The 19,312-nt window shown below is 47.3% G+C and overlaps 1 protein-coding gene across 4 annotated transcripts in view; it reads left to right on the top strand.

Moving 5' to 3' along the window:
• The first annotated feature begins 13,273 nt into the window (after positions 1–13,273).
• Positions 13,274–19,312, top strand: part of LZTS1 (leucine zipper tumor suppressor 1) — a 50,013-nt gene continuing 43,974 nt past the window's right edge. For 3 of the 4 annotated variants that reach the window (XR_014266221.1, XM_082471278.1, XM_082471280.1), the window contains exon 1: positions 13,274–13,512. The gene's annotated coding sequence lies outside the window, so the exon portion shown is untranslated. Of the gene's footprint in view, positions 13,518–19,312 lie in introns of all 4 variants that reach the window. The other variant, XM_082471279.1, reaches the window with a different exon arrangement.

Below are 19,312 nucleotides of genomic sequence, written 5' to 3'. Positions count from 1 at the left end.
CCAACAACACGCACTTGGAAAGATGCTCAACATCTCGAATCATCAAGGAAATGCAAATCAAAGCCACAATGAGATATAACCTCACACCTGTCAGAATGGCTATCACAAGAACACAAATAAATGTTGGCAAGGATGTGGAGAAAAGGGAACACTTGTACACTTGGTGGAAATGTAAATGGGTGCTGCCCCTGTGGAAAACAATATGAAGGTTTCTCAAAAAACTAAAACTAAAAAATAAAAAATAAACAAAAAACTAAAACTAGAACTACCATATGACCCAGCAATTTCATTTCTGGGTATATATCTAAATAAAACAAAAACTCTATTTCAAAAATATACATGCACCCCAACTTTCAGAGCAGCATTATTTATAATTGCCAAAATATGGAAGCAACCTAAGTGTCCATCAACAGATGAATGGAAAAAGATGTGTTTTATATATATATATATATATATATATATATATACACACACACACACACACAATGAAATACTACTCAGCCATAAAAAAAAGAATGAAATTTTGCCATTTGCAACAACATGGATGGACTTGGAGGGCATTAAGCTAAGTGAAATAAGTCAGACACAGAAAGACAAATAGTGTATGATATCACTTATATGTGGAATCTAAAAAAATACCATAATATAGCAAAAAAGAGGCAGACCTATAGATATAGAGAACAAACTAGTGGTTATCAATGGGGAGAGGGAAGGGGGGAGGGGCAATATAGAAGCTTAAGAGGTACAAACTATTATGTATAAAATAAGCAACTAGGATATATTGTACAACACAGGGAATATAGCCAATATTTTTTAATAACTATAAATGGAATATAACCTTTAAAAATGGTGAATCACTGTATTCTACACCTGTTAACTTATATAATATTGTACATCAACTATACTTCAATTAAAAACAATTAAAACAAATTAATCAGGTCTGACTAGACAGGGCACCTCAATCTATGAGAAGCCAGCAATACGATGCATCTGGTGAAAAAGCAAACTCCGTCTTAGCTCGCCTTAACAGAAGTTTAGTGTGTGGAGGGAGAGAGAGAGAGAGAGAAAGAATGGTTGCATTGTGCCTTAAACAAATATTTGAATTCATATGACCTCTTAAGGACCCCACGCTTTATGGAGCCCCTAACTAGACAGCATGTGGGCACACAGCTACAAGAATGCCTGGCAGTGGCACAGATCAGGTGGCCTCCCCAACATAGTCCCTAGACCTCCCTGAACCTCCTATAGCATCCCATTCACTACACCTTATTTTATTTACTCAATGACCGTATTCCCTACCAGACTGTAAGCTTCATGAAGACAAGGACACATCTGTCTTGTTCACTGCTCTGTTCTTAGCACAATGACGAGCATGGCTGGTTCTCTTGAAACATCTGTTGAATACATGAGAAAATCACATTGCATGAGGAAAATGGGAACATTAAATTTGGAAACGAGAAATTCAAATGGACCAGACTGTGGTTTTCAAATATCTGCAAGATTTTCAGGTGGAAGAGGGAGTAGGTTTATTAGGGTTGCTCAGGTGAGCAGAATTAGCACAGTGTGGTAGGGACTATAGTGCCGGACCGGCAGTCAGAGCCCTGAGCTCTGTACACTGGAATTGAAAAAATAAGTAAAAATATGGGGAATGGTAGAAGCTAGATATCTCACTGTTGGAATGGGAGGTAACAGATAAGGGGAAAATGCTAAAATGAGCCATGTGGTTCTGAACTAGGGTCTGAGACATCAGTGGAAACTCCTGTTTAGCTTAACTTAGGAACTGATGAGTAATAGTAGAAATAATACAGATATATATGCATACGCAGGGTAATATATATACATTTACTTTCTGACAGGGCCTAAAGGCGATGACACCCCAATTTCAATGATGAGCAGATTAGAGCAAATCCTGGTTTCTAATATCATTCTCCAATAAAAGGATCCAGGGATCCTTGTTGAAATGGCTGATTTTACATAAAAAAGAATGAAATAATGCCATTTGCAGCAACATGGATGGACCTAGAGATTATCATACTAAGTGAAGTAACTCAGACAAAGAAAGACAAATACCATATGAAATCACTTATATGTGGAATCTAAAATATGACACAAATGACATATCTATGAAACAGAAACAGACTTACAGACATAGAGAACAGACTTGTGGTTGCTGGAGGGGGTGTGGGTCAGGGATGGATTGGGAATTTGGGGTTAGCAGGTACAAACTATATATACGGGATGGGTAAACGATAAGGTCCAACCGTATAGCACAGGGAACTATGTTCGATATCCTGTGATAAACCATAATGGAAAAGAATATGAATGGAAAAGAATATGAAAAGAATGTATATATATATATGTATAACTGAATTACTTTGCTGTACAGCGGAAATAACACAACATCGTAAGTCAAGTATACTTCAATAAAATAAATTTAAAAAATTAATACTTACCCTTTCTACATTAAAAGGTTGGCAAAGATCAAGTACGATAATGTTTGCAGTTCAAAAGTATAAAGTGCTCTACAAATACATTAAGTCTCCGCTCTGTTGAGAGAAAGGGAATCTTGAAGGACCACATCTCTGATGCCCAGGCCAAGATTCTGTCAGTCTAAAACAAGAGTGTTTTTCCTCAAATCCCCCTAGACATCTTAGAGATAGTTTGCACTTCTCTCTGTTTCCCTGCTTGGTGATAATAGGGCTGTTAACTTGTTTTTTTTAGTTGTGGTGATTTCACTTGCTACATAAATGTTAAGTTCCACTTGAGTAGAAGTTAATATATGTCTTCCCTTCCCTCATGAACACAATCCTGTTAAATTATCCCTTTATGCTCACATTGATTTTTTTTTTTTTTTTTTGCTTTTTAGTTTTAAGTGCTAAAAATAACATATTCTACCCGACTGCTTTAGTGCTTTCAAGGCAACGAGAATGGTGCCTGGCATGATGGGAGTTTAATGCAAATCATCGTGAAGTTGGCTGTGCTTCAAGACAGCAAGAGCACCGCCAAATGGGCATTGATCAAGGGCAGCCTAACAATCCCAGGGGTCTAAATAACCTTACATTTGCAGCCTTTCATTCACAATCCCGTCACCCTCATGTAAGCCAAATGGGAACACGAGATGGGTTTTATGATCCCTATTTAACTGAGAAGGAAAACTAAGATACAAAACAATTAAATGCCTTTATAAAATACCTTGGCCTCACCAGTGCTGGACCTAAGCTTACAAATATGGTTTCCTATTGGCACATTACTCTTGCTCCTACATCTTCAGACACCTTCTGATGATTCTGTCTTTCCCATGGGTTGACTCTACTCCCAATTCACTTTTAGGATCATGGCATGCAGACCTTTCAACCCTGGCCTGTCTTGCTAGGAAAGGCTCTAACCTTTCTCATGGCACCTTCTCAGACAACCCAAGAGAGGCCCAGGCAAAGAAAGGGTCCTCAGAACAAGAAGTAACCAGGAGAGCAAGCTTGTCTCTGTTGTGAAATTTCAGCGTTTGGCTCTTGCAGCTTATCAGAATACTGGGCAACAAGTACAAGCTATGGGCTTAAACTCTGTCTGAGGCAGGAGGAAAGTCTGTCTGAGTGAAGGGGATGGACCCACCACGTGTATATAGTGACTTTCAATTTAAAAGCACTTTCATGGGACTTCCCTGGTGACACAGTGGGTAAGACTCCACACTCCCAAGGGAGGGGGCCCAGGTTCGATCCCTGGTCAGGGAACTAGATCCCACATGCATGCCACAACTAAGGAGCTGGCAAGCCGCAACTAAGGAGCCTGCCTGCCGCAACTAAGACCCGGCACAACCAAATAAAAAATAATAAAAATAAATAAATAAAAGCACTTTCACACTGTCACATGATTTGGTCTTGGTGACACCCCAGTGAGATGTATGTCAGATGTGGAGGGGAGGAGGGGGAGACTCTCCACTTTACAGATAATCAGTTGAGGTTAAATGACATCCATGGTCATGCAGCTAGTAAAGAGCTACCCATGAACTCTGGTCTTTGGACAACAACACTAGAAGTTGTTTTGTCCATACACGAATCTCAAGGATTGACTCACATTCACAGGGATATATTTAGGAAGTCTCTTTTTGGTCTCCCAGAAATAATACCACAGAGGTGAACACTGTCCATTATTCTCCCTCTGCAAAAGGCTGGCCCTATGTTATTAGTGGTAGGTTCACTCACACTTTTCCTTTTCAAGGCCAGGGAGGCCCCTTTTCCCTAGTCCTGGCTCTTCCATGAGAATCTCAAAGAGAGAAGCTGGGAATGTTTGTTCTTAGCTTTTCAAGCAGTTAGAAACCTCCCTATGCCCAGAGGGAGAGGGACCTTCCCGGAAGGCACTCTTGCACAAGAGCCCCCGCTGTTTTGTCCCTCCCTCCCCCACCTGCACATCAATGACGTGTTCTTCGCCTTCTCCAGCACCCCTTCCTCACCAGAGCAGCGGCCGGCCAGTCTACACCTCCTGCCATCTTAGCAAGCAGCCCCTCCCTCGCCGCAGATTAGGGCCAGGGGCAGGCCAATGAAATGCAGGTCTCAGGGGAGGGGAAGCCTGAGAAGCTCCTCTGAGAGGCTGTGAGAGCCAGCAGAGGTGTCCCCAGAGAGCCCCTTCCCCCTCCCAGCGCCGGGCTCGGCCCTGCAGTGCGGGGGTGGCAGGGAACCGCATCGCTGCAAGTTGAAACAGGACTCTCCACTTCCCTCTCAGCAGCCAGACTTTAAATAGGATTAATGAGAGAGAACATTCTAAACACTGCTCTGCAAGGTTCCAGAACAGGCAGCCGGGCACTTCCTCTCAAGCTGCCATTTTGGACCCGTTCCCCTGGCTGCCCCCCTAACTTCCAGCTACTTCTTTCCCCCTCGGCATTGCAGCTCTGCTCGGAACCTAACCTCAGGATCTCAAGAACGGGATGAGTCCCATCGTCCACCCGAGCACCTCCTCTGCCCACCGTTTGTGCCAGGAAGTGTCCTCTGACTCACACGTTGAGGCTGGTTATCTTCTGTGATACAATTCAGACCTTAGGGAAGGGGGTGGGAAATGGAGCAGGAAGGAAGCAGCCCTAAGTTGTCAAGGAGTCATGTTCACCCTAGTGTGAAGTGCTCTTTCGTAACAATCACGGTACCCCCAGAATTGTAGGAGATGTTATTTTAATCATCTGTACTTTCTTTCTGCATCCCTCCCTGTGGAATTATATTGTTCATATCACTCCAAAGTGTTGGAAACAGAGGATATGGGGGCAAGAGACTTGGCCAAGGTCACGCAGCGACTGAGGGCAGAGTCTGATTCAAACCCAAGTCTCCAACTCCAGTCTGTAGACTCAAAATGCTGTTCTCTTTTCCACTTCACCATGCTGAATGGGCTTCAGGCCAAATCATGAGGGCATTTCTAATTGGAAGAAATAGGGTAGAAAAGGCCCTGGGTTTCTGGTGGGGGGAGGGGAGGTGGCACAGAGAACAACAGCAGCTGAAGGGTTTGCCTGTAGGATAGATGCTGGGCTGGGCACCGCACAAGTGTTGACGCGTTACACCCTCACGGCAGCACTGTGAGGCAGGTGTGGTACTAGGGAACCTCAAGCAAACTGAGGCTCCTTCACAGGCACAATTAGTCCAAGGTTACCAGGAGCCTCTTCCCACCAAAGTGCTCTCTTGGTAGCTGCTTCTTTGTTGCTCCCAGCGACCTTAGGTAAACAGAGTCGGAAAATGCCAGAAGCAACCTCAGACCTGGTTGTACCTGGTACAACCACCTGTTACCTTCCCTTCTCTGTCCCCCTCCCCTCCTCTTCTATTTTTGCAGCTGGTGAGATGGAGGCCTTCTCAATCAATCTGGTAACAAAAACAGAAGAAATGGTCAACGTGTAAGAAATACAGTCAGTCTGGGAACAAAGGCAAAATATAGGGTCAACACCTAGAGAATTTGATACACAAAGTGAAGGGAGTAAAGTCAATACCAGAAGACGTGAGGGAAGAATGGCCGTGCTAACTGAGGAGTGGGGTGACCTGGAAGATTTAATTAGAAAGCCAGGTAAGCCAGCAGGAGCCCAAGCCCAGGGCAGGTCCCAGCTGACCGGTCTTGATCTCACCGACTCTGAGGGGACAGCGTCAGCCTTTCAGTCTAGGACTCCCAGAGCCGCTTCCTCAGAAACAACTGAGTAAATGTGTAAATTCCATTTCAGCACACGGGGTCTCAAAAGCCTTTCTGCTATTTTTTTCTCCCCCGCCTGGGGGGGAGGAAATGAGCGTGCCAACATTCTCCATAGGGGAACTAAATGATTTCCCAGAAGTCATGGTCTCATATGCTCTATTTGCTTAAATGAGTTTAGGGCTACAAGCAAATGTGGGCTAGACAGGGCCCATTTACCAAAGGCCTCCCTCAGAACTGACAAAGGTCATGCCAACTTCTTTGTCTGCGTGTCATTCCTCAGCCTTGGGGAGGAATTAGCCCAAAGCCAATTAGTCCATTATTCACCGCCCACGTGCAGCAGCAGGCTGAGTGTTATGAGGGAGATAGAAAACTAAGAGGTGGTCCCTGCCCTTATTTAGTCATTAAATATTTGTGCAGGGCCTATCATGGGCCAAGCATGGAGCTGACCACTTAAAAATCTAGTAGGAGAATGAGATGCATTCACCTGAAACAATAAAGCACAAGTTACAAAGTGCACAATGGAGGAAAGAAGATCAGGACACGGATGTGACATGATTCAATAGGACTTCGGTGGGGTGGGAGTTGGGGATGAAGGGGGGCTGGGTCAGAGCTTGGGGAGGGCCTTGAAAGACACTTCCATTCTGGCTAGAAGGAAGACAAGGGCACGGAGGCGGACGTGGCCTTGATGGAGGTGAGGAGGCCATGTGGAAATGAGGAGACATACCTGTTGGAAAGAGGGAGAAAAAGGGATACACAGGTAAGGAAGAGGCACACTGTAGAAATGCTAAGAAAGAAGTTGAAACTTGATGGTGGACGGGAAGCTACTTTATCTCTTGTGCTTACAGTGGTCCTGGAAGGCTCCAATTCATTGTGGGGGGGTCTCTAGCCTTGGGTAGAGCTGAGACGCGTCAACTCTACAGAGATGGCCGGGAAGAGTAGAGAGAGCAAAGGCTTTGGATGGAACTGCATTTCAGTCCTTTTTCTTCCACTTATTAGTGGTGGGATTTGGGGCAAATTACTTAACCGCTCTGAGCTGCAATTTTTTCACTTGGAAAATAGAAATAATGATTTCTACAATTAAGTAGATAAGTATCTAATACTAAATATCTAATACTGTAGATAAAATGTCCAGCAAAGTTGAGGTACGTAACAGACAAGCAATGATTGTTAGTTCTCTCAATAGCTTCCCCCTTCTCCCTTGAAGACAAGAGATATAGGTATATCCCAATATCTATTCCACTTCTAACCCTTTGGTCAAAGCCAGTCAAAGTAATCTCATTGAGTTTGCCAGTGATTGCTTGCCGATGTGGCTAAGCCTGTCCAGTGTCAGCAGAGAGCCTTCCAGGAAAGGTTTTCTTGATCCTAGGAAAGAGATGCAGAAACAAAGTTCCTTTAATCCTCAGAGCATTGCTGGTTTTGGGTGTGACAACTGGACTGATAGATCCAGCCTGTAGTCCTGAAGCAATCGTCCTGAGGGCAAAGCCCTTACTCTGAGGATAGCAAACCGGGAGATGGAGAGACATGATCTCTGATGACATCGTGAAGCCACGGTATGACCAGGCGGTATAACCAGGGAGCTGATCACTTCATTTATTCATTCATGAGATTATTTTCCTATTGTTTAAACCAGTTTGATTCAAGCTCTTCTATTACTTGTAAGTGGAAACATCTGCCTGCTTCACAGTTTTAGACAAACTAGTCCAAACCCTGGAAGAGATAGACTGCATAACAGGTGATAGCCCAGAACCTTTCAGAGCAAGGTTGTTGAATTAGAAACAGCCTATGGCGTCCTATTGAAAATGGTATTGGGTTGGGCGGAATCAAATCAGAACACTTCCTTCTTGTTTTTCCATAATCTAGTTTAACCCTGCATTTACATTGAAAGGTTTGCTAAACAGTTATCTTATGAGCCTTGTCAGCTGGTGGCTGAACAAAGCTTATTCGCACTGGAAGCTAGTTAGTGCCTCTTGAGTCCTTTGCATTAGCTAAGGTGGCTGGTTTACTATTCTCTGCTCAGGGGAATGCTGCCTGCCTGTGGTCTACACTGCCCAAACCAAAGCACATCACATACTGTATCAGTCACGTGGTTGCTTAGGCACGTACAGGACCCGTGCCTTAAGACCTTGGCGTCCCAGTGAGGCTGGGCCAATTTCCTATCTTGGTCTTTGACTCTTTTTTCCTTTCAGTGAAAGAGTGGGGTGGACATACTTCTTAAGGTAACTTGAGCATCTTAGTGGAGTTGAGTCATCCCGGGATAGGCATTCTGAGTCTCCTGAACCTGAACATAGGCTAAGTACTCAGAATGAAGTTATAGATAATAATGCCACTGATGATAATGATGGTGATAATGATAACGCTAAACAATTTCTGAAAGTCATGAAGTACTTTCTAGGAAAGGAGAAACACTACTTGCATTTTATCTAATTTGTTTTCTTAACACCCAGAGAAGTCAAGGAAGAGATGTCCCTCCCAAAGCAAAGGAGTTTAGTGATATCCAGAGATAAGAGATGCAAGGTGCCCAGGGACATACAGGTAAGAAACGTAAATTCTGGTTATAAGAGCTTAACCTCCAGGGCAACTCCAGGGCAACTGTTTTCTACCCTGGAGGGAGACAGGATACTGGTTAGGCATCCTCTAAGATCAGGAGGCACTGGCTTGGCCTACACGAAAACCAGCCTTCCTCTACTTTCCCAGGGTAGCTGGAAGATAGAAGTAGTGGCAGCCTGTTGATTCTTTAAAGCTTTTCTCAATTCTCTAGCATTATAATATATTCTTGCCTACTTTTGGAGATTACCCAGCCTCAGTTAAATATAGTCAGCCTTTCTTACCTCCCAACCCAAGGCCCTGAATTTTTAGACTTGAAATAATATTAAACAATTATTTAACATTTTTTACTTTTCTTACCAACTTTGACGTCAGTAATTCTTTTCATATTTGTGTCACTGCCACAAGACAGATAGGGCAAATGTTATTATGCCCATTTCACTGATGAGCAAACTGAATCTCAAAAAGGTTGTGACAAGACCACAAGTTTGAAGAAGTGGGAATAGATGTGAATCTTTTGTATATGAGTTCATTCCTCTCTCTGCAACATCATCCTGCCTTCCACCATGGAATTTATTTAAGTACTTTCTGAGTGCTTGCTGTGTACCAACAATGTGCTGGGGATTCAATATTGAACAAAAAAGATGTTGGTCTCTGAACAAGAAACTTACAGAAGAGTTGAAGACAAACAAGAAGTCAGGCAATTATTTAAATTGTGATAGGAGAAAGTACATTGAGGGACTTCCCTGGTGGCAAAGTGGTTAAGAATCCGCCTGCCAATGCAGGGGACACAGGTTCGATCCCTGGTCCAGAAGATCCCACATGCCACGGAGCAACTAAAAGTCCGCGTGCTACAACTACTGAAGCCTGCACGCCCTAGAGCCCGTGCTCTGCAACAAAGAGTAGCCCCTGCTCGCTGCAACTAGAGAAAGCCCGAGCGCAGCAACGAAGACCCAACACAGCCAAAAAAAAAAAAAAGTACACTGAAAAAAGCAGAGGTGTTTCTAGATCAGACAAGCTGCTGGGTTAACTGGTCCATGGGCTTGGTCCTCTGTGGCCGATCTGAGGTCCTAGAGATGAATAACAGAATGATAAGCTAGAACAGCAAGTTACTTGGACCTCAGGTAATGAGCAGGTGAAGATGGCAGGGAATTTTTTTTTTTAACATCTTTATTGGAGTATAATTGCTTTACAATGGTGTGTTAGTTTCTGCTTTATAACAAAGTGAATCAGTTATACATATACATATGTCCCCATATCTCTTCCCAGCAGGGAATTTTTTATAAGAACATACTTTGTGACCCAGCTTTCTAGACTCAGCTCAGGCAAGGGAGAGCCTGCGTGATGCAGAGGGCCAAATGGGATACCCAGGGCCTAGAAGGGCAGCACTCTTTCACTAGACAAAGAAAGAGGAGCCACAATGAGAATCCCACCAGTGGTTTTAGGGGCAGACACACCCAGGCATTGCATTACCATACCCAACAGCTGAATCAGGAAGCTAATTGTGGCCTTGTACTTCTGGAGTCCACATTCCTGAGGCTCTTGTGACCACACACACACACACACACACACACACACACACACACACACACGCTGTACCATCACAGCTCTCCTCTCCCATTCTGCTTCCTTACTTCCACCCCCACTGTCCATATACCCCACTTTATCTCTGAAGCAGCCCCTGCACAGGGTGTTTCTATTCTTCCATACTGTTTCTGGATTCCACCCCTCACACACACACCAAAACTCTGCCCAGACCCTTTGCCTTACTCATTCCTTCTAAGAGGGCTGTGTGTCAAGCCCTAGAATGTCTGCCTAGAATGTCTCTGACAGAACCACAGTACATCAGTGCTAGAGGAGGACCCTTAAAGAGTTTCATCCAAACTGTCCACTTTGCAGGTGAGGAAACTGAGGCCTAGCCAGGGACATGGCTTGTCCAAAAGCATTTACATAGTCAGTGGTAAGGCCAGAACCAGGAGCAGGCCTCCAGAATCCTTCTGCCCCTTTCATGGAACTCCACATCTGAAGACAGAAAAATTAGCCTCCAGAATCCTTCTGCCCCTTTCATGGAACTCCACATCTGAAGACAGAAAAATTAGTTTGATCGAAGTCTGAAGACCCCTGGGTCCCTTACTCTGCCTTCCAAGAATCTACCCTTTCTTGAAGGTGCTGAGATGTTTGATCTATATTAACCCATTCAGCGAATATTACTGAGAAACTCTCATGTGTGGAGGTACCACATCTATCCCTGGAGGCAGATGTAGAGTCCAGTACCTGACCCCAGATAGCTCAAGCTCCAGGGAATGCCAGCCCTATAGCCACAACCCCCATGCAAGCAAGCACACATATGCTGTGTGGATGGATGCGGCACAAGAGGCATGGATGGAGCTTTAGAGAAAGGAGCCGTTATTCTACCTGGGATGATCAGAGAAGGTGTGAGTAAGGATTGCATTTTAGGTCTCAAATTTTCACAAACAGAGAACAGCTTTTCGAATGAGGGATGAGTGTACACAAAGGTGGGGAGGAAGTGCTGTTCAGAGAAGGCTGAGTAGCCTTGGGGTTGACACAGAGAAAGTGTAGGATTACTTGTAATAGCTACCATGTGTATGTATTGGCTTGGCCAAAAAGTTCGTTCGGGTTTTTGTCCCCTCTTTTGGGGGAAACGAACGAACTTCTTGGCCAACCCAATACTTACTAGGGATTCTTGTTTAATCCTCACAACAAATCTATAAACACGAAATTCATTTAGTCAACAAATATTTATTGAGTGCCTACTATGTGCCAACCAAGTTCTGGGTGTTGGGGATACATGTGTGGACAAAACGAACCAAGTGTCTCGGCCACGAACAGAAGAGCAAGTCCCTGCCCTCAGGGAGTTTCCTTTCGGGGAATTGTTACCCCCATCTTTTATAGGAAAAAACGGACATATAAGGAAGTTAAGGCACTGGCTCAGGGTCATACAGTTGATAAGTAGCAGAGCCTGTTTGACCTCTTAAACCTCATGGTTTGCTGCCTCCCAGGAAGCCTGGAATTGAGAGATGCAGTCTTCACAGTCAAGAACTGGAGATAGTGAGGATCCCCTAGAGCAGTGGTCCCCAACCCTTTTGGCACCAGGGACCGGTTTCGTGGAAGATAATTTTTCCACGGACAGGGGCTGGCGGGGGGATGGTTCAGGTGGTAATACGAGCGATGGGAAGCAGCAGATGAAACTTTGCTCCTTTGCACACCACTCACCTCCTGCTGTGTGTTCCGGTTCCTAACAGGCCTAAAAAGTTCGTTCATTTTTTCCCGAAAGCTTACAGAAAAACCCGAGCGAACTTTTTGGCCAACCCAATACATACACATGGTAGCTATTACAAGTAATACTACAATTTCTGTGTGTCAACCCCAAGGCTACTCAGCCTCCTCTGAACAGCACTTCTTCCCCACCTTTGTGTACACTCATCCCTCATTCGAAAAGCCGTTCTCTGTTTGTCAAAATTTGAGACCTAAAATGCAATCCTTACTCACACCTTCTCTGATCATCCCAGGTAGAACGATGGCTCCTTTTTTTAAAGCTTCATCCGTGCCTCTTGTGCCACATCCATCCACACAGCATATGTGTGCTGCCCTGGGGGTTGGGGACCGCTGCCCTGGAGGGTTTGAGTGGAGGGGTGGCAGAAACAAAATGGTGTACTGCCCTTCAGGCTGTCTTCCCCCATTCTAGTTATAATCAGAAGTCAGCCACCTCAGTCTTCCCCCGTCTGACACTCCCTGGGCAGAGCCATGCCTGGTTTTAACGGATTAGCCTTAGTGCACCCTCAGGACCAGAACCTCATGCAGCACCTGGAAGCCCACTTAACTGGCCCTTTGTCCAACCGAAGCTTGTAAGGTTAGGTCCCCTCCTAGCTCAAACGCTAGAAGTTGAAAGCGAGGGTGGTAGAGACAATGATAGCGTTAGAAAGGTACTGCGTAATATTACTATCTATAAACAGGCCTCAGCTTTCACCTGAAACTCAGTCCCTGGGAGGGAGCTGGAAACCTTTGCCTTTGAATTGTCTTCGGAGTGGGAGTGCCAGTGGTCTAGGCTCCAATCTGCAATCCTGGCACGGTGAACCAATGCCTCTCACTAGGCTGCTGGTGCCATCTTTGAACCTACAAGTCCAGCCTTTTTGCAGGGTTTGGGGGTTGGAGTGGGGAGATGGTGCTAGGAAAATGAAACTTGTAAGAAGAAGGGGTGATAAAGAAGGGGGTGAAAAAGAAGGGGGGAAATAAGAAGAAAAGGACAAAAAGAAGGAATGGGGAAAGAGAAAGAGGGGGAGGAAAAAGACTGAGCAGACGGGGCTGCCCACAGGGATGTGCTGAAGCTGAGATCGGAGAGTTGGGGGAGCCGGGACCCCACACGGTAGGCGGATGCAGGCGAGCCGGAGGTCGAGAGCAGCCCCAGCTGTCAGCTGGGAACAAAGGCCGCCGAGCCGCAAGGACGAGCCGCCGGCAGCGCCTGGCCAATGAGCGGTGCCGGCGCGGGCCCCGCCCAGCCCAGCCCCGGCCCGCCCTGGCCAATGAGCGGCGCCGACCCCGCCCCGGCCCGCCCGGCCCGCCCTGCCCTCCCGCCAGCCCGCGGCTCCGGGATCCGCGCGGAGGCCGGCGCGCCGGGAGCGGGCGGGCGCCGGGAGGGCGACGAGGCCGAAAGTTTCTCTGCCCGCGTAGTCCAGCGAGCCGGAGCCGCGAGCAGCCGCGGTACCCGCCCGGCCCGGCAGCTCTGGGAGAAGAAAGACGGGAGCGCATCTCAAAACGCACTGAAAAAGAAAAACCTGAAGTCAGCCCCAGGCGCAGGGGCAGGTAAGGTGCGGTGGACAAGGGTCCGCTCCCTCCAGAGGAGGGTCTGCGGCCCCGACAGGGCGCCCCAGCTCCGGGGAAACTGCGCTCCCCGCGGCGTGCCAGCGCGTCCGTCGGTCTTTGTCTGTCTCTGCCGGCGTCTGTCCAGGTGTCTTTGTCTCCGCATGTAACTGTCAGGGTCTCCCCTCTGTCTGGGCGCGTGCGGCGGGTCTGGTACCAGCCCGGAAGAAAGGAGGGTGCGTCCGTCCTTCCGTCTTTGTTTCCGTCTCCTGCAGACGGGGTTTATCTACTCCAAGCCCAGAATCTGATCTGGGGGGTCATAGGTGTTGGGTGACACCGATGTCCAGAGATGAGGAAGCTGGAGGTGTGCGTGAGGGTCTGACAGCTGGGGCCTGGCCACTGAACTTCGCTGTCTGGAACTTTGGAGGTGGGCTGTGTCTGCACTGGTGGTGGGAACACGGATGCAGTTAGAGGTTTGGATTGTTTCACTGAAGGAATAGGTCACGGGGGATGAGGCGGATAGAGCGGGGTTGATGAACCTGGCCCGCTGGAGCAATTCAGCCAAAGCAACACACACACACACAGTCTCACACCTACACACACACCACATTCATTTCTTTCTCTCACCCACCGCAGGCAGCCAGCCCCTCACCCTCTCCCCACCCCTACACACACACACACACACACACACACACACACACACACACACACACACACACACACACACACACACTCTTCCACATGCTTATCTCCAGCCTTTAGAACACACAACTCAGCAGCAACAGGACCAAAACACCAAGGGCTTTCCCCTTCCTCCTGCAGGTGGAAAGGACTAAACTGAAAGACATGAGCATTCTGCTTGCCCAGGGGTGTGTCATGCCTAGGAAAGTGCTGCAGACTCTGTAGCTTCAGGGTCCTCGATTTCCCAGGAACAAGGAGTACTTAGGGCGCTGAGCGTCTGAAGTTTCTGGGTCCTTCCATTCCCACATCCTCTCGCTGCCACCAGCCCCTCTGCTCTGGTCTTGGGTGCTGGCAAGTTTGAGGAGGTACCAAGCTCTGCAGAGCCCTTGGGAGGAAGTGCAGCCTAATCATGGGGGCCCAGCCACAGAGAGATGAGCTTCTTCCTGCACCAGACACCCTGCAAAAGAGCCTGTAGGTAGGGGCAAGAGAGCGTTCGTAACCTGAGCTTGCTCTAAGTTCAAAAACAATTTTCCCTGGACACGCTGAGGAACATACAGGTGTTGGAAGTACACGTATATATGTACGCACATGAAGATGGGTATCTGAGACAGCATGTACGGGGAGGAAGGCTGTTTGCGTTCAAGGGTGGAAGAGAGCACAGTCTGTGGGTGAAGTCTGTGGACAGAAGCGTACACACTAATCAGGTGTGGGGTTCACACCTTGTATTTATCCAGCGCCTTTCTTCTTGAGGTGTTTTCTGCACAGCAGCACAGATGTTACCTCATTTGGTATCTCCTTTACTCTCGTGACATAACTACCAGGTGAGCATGAAGCACGGCTGACTCTCTGTGTTCTGCCAGTGAAGAAAGTGAGGGCCCAGAGCAGCAGGGCTTTCCCGAGGTCCACAGCTAATGGGAGCAAAGTCAGGCGTAGCAAGTGGACTCCCCAGGCACAAAGGGCTCAGCTGGGTAGATGTGAACGTGGGACACTCGCTCTGCCGGCAATGAGAAGAAACTCAGGTGGAGAAAGCAGGGTGTCTCTTTGAAGGTATCAGTGTGTGAGCCAGAAGGAGGATGGGACATTTGAGATGGTGGGGTTTTTTTTAATTAACATTTATGGCAGCCTCTGCGATTCACAAGGTAGAACCTGTTTGAATAGTTGAGCTTGTGCGTCTGTCTGTCTGTAGCAGGAGCCCCCTGTCTGGTCTGCCCCTGTGTCCAGGTAGATGTGTGTCGGGCTGGCTGCCGTCAAAGGGGTGCCGCTGTGCAGTGGAGGCTGGGGAGAGCCAATGCATTGGGAGTGTGTGGGGGAAAGATGTACCGTGCCGTTTCGAGAAACCACGTGTCTGCCTGTATGGGCACAGAGGTGGATGGGCTCCAGCTATGGGAAAATGGCTTTCTACTCCCCAAAATGTATGTATATGCCTTTGCACTTTTTCCACATTCATTTAATAAATATTCATTGGGTGCCTACAAAATGCCAGGCTCTGGGGCAGAAAGTGAGTCTACAAAGACAAAGGAGGTGATGATGGCAAACCCGTGCTTATGCAGCTTACAGACTAGTGTAATGGGGACTATTTAGCAACACTTAATACCCCTCACTAAGTACCCTGTGTGTCCAGTACTTTTTATTCATTTATCTCCTTTAATGCTCAGCACAGCCCCACAGGGTATGTATGATTATTAGAGGAAGAGACTTAAATAACGTTGCCAGGATAGGAAATGGGGGAGCAAGGGTTTGCACTCAGCTCAGCCTTGCCCCTGACTCCACTTTCTTCTGCTACTTTTGAACATGTTTCTTCTGTGCAAAATATTCTTGCCCTAGTCCTTTACCTCCACCCAGCCAGCCCCTGCTTGCACTTCAGGTTTTAACCGTAAGGATCGACTCCTCCAAGAACCTGTTCCCTCTTCTCTCCTTAAGTCTGGCTCACATGCCTTCCTCTGAGGTCCTACCGTCACTCCTTGCTCTCCTGGCATTTACCCACGGGCCCCTTAAGAGCCTCCAAAGTTCCTAGAGGCAGAGATCTTGTCGTGAATTCCCAGCTCAGAGTAGTGTTTGGGTGCTAGGAGGAATCCCTTAGGAAAAGCATGTTTAATAAAGTAATGGGAGAGAAAAGAGCTGTCAGAGACTCTTGGTGAGAGCACTTTTCCTAGCAGCAGATTTCTGCCTGGGGACACTTTGCTGGCGTGACCTCTGACTTCCTGCTGCTATTATTGGGCCAACGCTTTCAGGGTCTCTGCCTAGACGGGGCTTCTCCATCCTGGTTCCTGCCTCCAATAGTTCGGGAGCCTAAAGAAAACCCAGCCTCCACCCACCCTGCCAACCTACGCACTCTATCTCCAGGTCCATCGACCGAGAAGTACAATTATACAAGTGGGAAGTGCTAGATGTGATGTAGATTTGGGGTTTTAAAATCCTGCACTTGGAATCCCAGGGGGCAGTGGTTCCAGGGCAATGGTGATGCGTTTCTGGGATTTGGCCAACAAAAAAGTATCCAACTGCCTGAGGAATCTTTAGGAGATTTACATGGTGAAGTCTTTGAGTTTGGTTTTGAATAGATCTTTGTGCTGCTGCAGTTTGAAAACCACTGTTCTGAGATGGACATTCTCACGGTGCTGTTGGGAGTGTGAGTTGCTACCATGTTTGGGGAGGTCATCTGGCTTGTGATTTGCCCAAGGTCACACGGTTCAGAGTCCGGTGACTCCCTTCCCGTGCCCTTTGCACCACCCCATTATTTCTCATATCAGGATTTCACATGCCTTCTCAGGGGTCCGTGACAATTTTCGTTTTCCTTTCAAAGGTCATCGCTCAAGTTTGAAAAGCCCCGCATTTCACTCTTTACACTAAAGGTCTTAGCCATGCAAGGTGCCAGGGAGATAGATGGGGGATAAACAAAATGGCCAAATAATAGTTTGAGACCAAAACTTGTGATGAGGATTGAAGAGGAACCAGCCCCCCATGAATCAGTGACAAGTACATTGAAAACTGGATCCTGGTAACTTTGAACACAGCAGCTGCTTCCCAGGAGGGGAGGTAAGCTAGAACTCTCCAGGGTGGAGGTGGCCAGAACGGAACCTGGAAGTTGAACCTAAGGAAGGGATTTATACCTTCCCTTTAGAGAGGAAGCATAGCAGCAGCAAGGTCACGGCTCCCAGATGCAAACTGAGAACCAAGCAGATGGATCTCTGTCTCTCCAAGGGGAACCCCGGAAGGAGCCCGTTACCTCCTTCTGCCCGGCTGGGCCAGCCCCCGGGACCAGACAGAGCTGGGGAAGGCAGGGTGGGTGGTCACTCACCTCTTACAACTGCCTCCAGCCGAACAAGTGTGCAGCTTGGCCATGGATGGCCCCCTCCCAGGGTCCAGAAAAGTGGGCAGGGATGTGTCAGCCAAAGTTAGGCAGGGGTGAGTTGGGCTTCTAGCTGCCGATTGGCAAAGCTGCCTCTGTATGTGTGATCTCCATCCTGCTTCTCTCACTTTCTTGCTTCCTGCCGGACACAGACTCCCACCAGACGGCCTAACCATCCCTAGGCTTCCTATTGTAGTGATTTTAGTGGCGCTTTTTAATTTTAAAAGGAACATTATTATTATCAGTATTATTATTTACAACTCAGATTTCTTCAGCAATTTGACAGATCAGAAAATTGAGTGAGCCTGTCAGAGGGAAAGGGGTTTCACCCAAGACTTTAAGTGGAATGCTGGAATTTGAATCAGGCCATCCTGACTCCCCGTCGGGGCTGTAACCACCCAACCATTAGGCCTCATTAAATGGATTTAGGTTCAATGAATTGTTGACAAGTGTTTAAAGTGCAGAAGAAAAGAGATTTTTAAAATTACAAGAACTCGATTTCTTCCATAATTGTTATAATTCAAGCTTGATGAGAGTTTTCTTCCCTTTTTCTGTGCCCCCCCCCCCCCCCGCCTTCTTATCCCTAAGCACTTGTTAGGCATATAGGTTAAGCTCAATAAATGATAAACTAGGAAAGTATCTGGCATAATGGGATCTCTACTTGAGACTTACTTTAAGGAATGAAATGTATCCTATGTCGGTTCTTTCTCTTTATAGCTAGCCAACTCATAAGCCACGCCACAGTGAAATTATGCAAATTTTGTCTTCACAGAATCTGAATTAACGACATTTCATTAGAATAGCAAACTTTATTCCATAATCTAATTCAGTGTTTCCATCTTATCCATATGCAAATAAGTCCCAAACTAAAAAGGGATTAGCAGTCTCTTTGCTGGTAATGTAAGCAGTGTGGAAACCACACTTGGGAGGTGATCACACATGGAGGCTGCCGCCCAGATGAGGACAGAATTGGATGGAGGGAAGGTGGCAAGAGGGTGCAGTGAGGATCGAAGGGAGGGTAGAAGAGACAGAGGACAGTGTGTGTGTGTGTGTGTGTGTGTGTGAGAGAGAGCGCACTAACAACTAAAACTAATTGTCCTATCAATCCAACAGAGAGGTGATTTTTCTTACTAAGTGACAGGCCAAATTGTTGTCTGAACAGATATGATGTAGGCTTCTTTCAGTGTCTGGAACGAAGGCAGTAAAGAGCTGCCCTCCCCAGATCACCCACGGATTTGCTTCCATGTCAGCTAATCACTGTGGGAGAAGATAACTGCCTTCAAGATGGCTGCGGGCAGACACACCCCCCCCCCCCCCACACCCATTGCATTCTCATCATCTCTGCATCTCAGCTAAGCTCTCCTCTGATACCCACACTCGCAGTCACATCCCATAACACCAGTCCTCAGAGTCCTGGCTGGCAGGCCCTGCAAGCTCCGCACCTGTGTCCACTGGGTTGGCCTCTCTCTGGGGCATGATCGGCAGTGTGCTTGGGCAGCCCCCTCCCCAAGACCACAGAACCTCCATTTCTGCCATGCCCAGGGCAGTTTTTCAGGCTTCAGGGCTGCATATCCTCCCAGGCCCCAGCATCCACTAGAAGAAGAGGGGCCCATCTAGGTGAAACTCCCAGCCCCAGGGGTGTACAAGGACACGGGTCTCTCAAAGGTGTCAAGAATAGAGCTGAGATTGAGGGTGGGCATGGCTCTGAAAATCAGTCAGTGTCTCAGGACAAACCCTGCTCCATGCCTGACCTAACCTTTATGCACAGACTGCCAA

This window comes from Balaenoptera physalus (genome assembly GCF_965194825.1).
Source record: "Balaenoptera physalus genome assembly, chromosome: 7".
In the NCBI taxonomy this organism is placed as follows: domain Eukaryota; kingdom Metazoa; phylum Chordata; class Mammalia; order Artiodactyla; family Balaenopteridae; genus Balaenoptera; species Balaenoptera physalus.
The sequence above is the reverse complement of the archived record's forward strand: the minus strand, read 5'-3'. Positions and strand labels throughout refer to the sequence as shown.